This window comes from Myotis brandtii, unplaced genomic scaffold (genome assembly GCF_000412655.1).
Source record: "Myotis brandtii unplaced genomic scaffold, ASM41265v1 scaffold825, whole genome shotgun sequence".
In the NCBI taxonomy this organism is placed as follows: Eukaryota; Metazoa; Chordata; class Mammalia; order Chiroptera; family Vespertilionidae; genus Myotis; species Myotis brandtii.
In genome coordinates, this window is record NW_005371349.1 from 851,931 (window position 1) to 854,213 (window position 2,283).

General features: G+C 68.5%; 1 protein-coding gene and 1 long non-coding RNA gene across 2 annotated transcripts in view; one reads left to right on the forward strand and one right to left on the reverse strand.

The window, feature by feature from the left end:
* Positions 1-2,283, reverse strand: part of TMC8 (transmembrane channel-like 8) — a 28,898-nt gene that overhangs the window by 11,965 nt on the left and 14,650 nt on the right. The window lies entirely within an intron of this gene.
* The window catches only part of LOC106724420, an 11,597-nt gene continuing 10,673 nt past the window's right edge, over positions 1,360-2,283 (forward strand). The window contains exons 1-2 of the long non-coding RNA XR_001360207.1: positions 1,360-1,409; positions 1,829-1,929. This is a non-coding gene — a long non-coding RNA (uncharacterized LOC106724420). The remainder of the gene's footprint in view (positions 1,410-1,828; positions 1,930-2,283) is intronic.

Here is a 2,283-nt window from a genome sequence, read left to right on the forward strand (position 1 = left end):
GCCGGTGCGGTGGCCCCGGCAGCCCTCGGAGGGCGCGATAGAGACTTAGACTTAGCGGTGGCCCCATCCCAGCCGCCGAGTTGTTTGGTAACTTCCCGCCTCGGTGGCTGCCACTCCGCGCAGGCCTGGGCCTGGGCCAGGGATGGCTCCTCTCCTGGGACCCGGGAGGCCTGGAGGTGCTGCCCTCCCTCCCTGCTCCCTCCCCCGGCCTTTAGGGCCCAGTCATCTCAGCGAGCGCTGCCAGTGGCTCTCCCGCCTCCGACCTGGCCCTCCTCTGTGCCAGTCCCCGGTGGGGCAGGTGCCGGGCACACAGTGGGATGGCGAGTGGGGAGAGTGGAGACAGACGGGCAAGTGTGCATGGCAAGTGCTCCACTGGGCTCAACCCAGGGAGGCTCCCCAGAGGAGGTGTCCTTCAAGATGGGCCTGAGGTCATGCAGGAACCAGAAGGCTGGGACACGGGTGTGCAGGGAGGAGGAGAGACGGGGCCTCCATGCTGAGCTGCCTGGTGCCTAGATCCCGCCTGAGACCACGCACCGAGGACCACACTGCCGGCTGCATGACAGCCCCGACCGCCCTCCGTCTGTCCCACCTCAGTCCCTGGACGCCTTTCCCATCGAGTGTTTTCATTGTGGGTCCTGGCTTTGCCCACCTGCTCTTCCCTCCTGGGGGCCTCCTTCCGTGTCTCCCTCCAGCTCACTTTCTCCCTGCCCGCCTCCCAAGGCTTCTTGGACCAGCCAGGCTGCTCGGCAGGGTCCCCGGGCGGACAAGACCCAGGCCTGGTGGGTGACACCTGGAGGCCGATTGACCTCTCAGCCTCAGTTTCCTCATCTGCGAACTGGGGGCGTCAGTGCTGACGGGCCTGGCTTGTGCAGAACAGCCGGAAGCTATGGGGACTGGCCCCCTCCTCCCCAGGCAGCACACAGGAAGTGCCACCGTCTAGCCTGATCCCCAGTCGAGCCACGCCCACGCCCAGATGGGCCGAGGGAGATAACGGGCCTGCCAGCCGCCGCCTGGGGCTGTTTGTCAAAAGGAAGGACTTACCCAACCTGGTGGCGCAAGGCGCTGGGTGCAGCTCTGGGCACCCGGTTGTTTTGATAACCGCCCTGGGAAGTGGACGGGTTAGCAGTTACTGGCCCCAGATGAGACTTGGGGACACGGAATTCCATAGAAAGTGAGGACTTTAGCCAGAGATGGGTGCAGACTAGACACTCGGACCTCAGGGTAGGGTGTGAGGAGGGGCGGAGGTTGGCAGGGAGGGAGCACGGCTGCTGGGCGAGCGTATAGTAGGGTGGGGTGCACCCCAGGGCCAAGCCGGGTTCTGTGATGCCAGAGGCCGGCCACCACGTGCGCTGGCGGGCGGGACCCAGCGGCCCTTCCCGGGACAGGCCCCTCCTCCAGCCGCCTCCCAGGTAAGAGCGAGGTCTGGGGCTTGGGGTTGGTGGCCTTGCCCCCCAGCCCCAGCGTCCTGTCCAGGGCTGGGCAGCTCCACCCCGTCCCAATTCCTTTGGGCCCCTGGGCGCTGGGCCGAGAGTTCCTCCCCCATCCTCCCGGGTGTGGGGGCGGGGGACTGCAGCTCCCAGCCCACCCCAGGCACCCGCAGCCCCGGGAGGGTGTGATGGGCCGGGCGGGAGGCGGGTCACGAAGGTTGGCACCACTGACCTCCAGCAGGGAGTGGGGAGTGGCAGGCGGGTTGGGGCTCAGGCCCCTGGGCAGCTGCTCACCCCCTGGGTGAAGAGGCCCACTGCGGCTGGTCCTGGGCCCTGGGCGCTGCGCTCAGCAGACTCGCTGCCTGAAAGGCCGCACCCTGCCCCTCCCTGGCCTGGCTCAGGGCTCAGGAATGGTGCACCCGGAAGCTCACCCGACCTGCCCCGCCTGAAGTAGGGTGCCAGGGCGCCGCGTGCCCGCCAGTCAGTCCTGGCCAGTGCCCAGGTGAGCCCCTCCCCCGGGGAAGGCTGCTGGGCCCAGGCCTTAGCTTCTCCCACCTCCCACCTCCCTGCTCCGCCCACCCCACTCCCACGGCTGTCCTGTCTGGAGAAGGGGGGTGGGGAGGGTCTGGCTGAAGGACCATCTGTGCCCTCCACCCCTTTCCAGGCTGAGGGTGGAACCCCTCCCACCCTGTGCAGTGAGGGGGAGGGGCTGGGATTGCGTGGGGGCCTGGACACCCCCAGGGAGGACCCTGTCTGGGCACAGTCCCCGCCGGACCTGCTCTGCCTGGGCACCCCACCCCCCTCACCCCAGGAAGCCCCCTGAGCTGAGTTTCCCGCGGGGGAGGAGAGGGAGGCG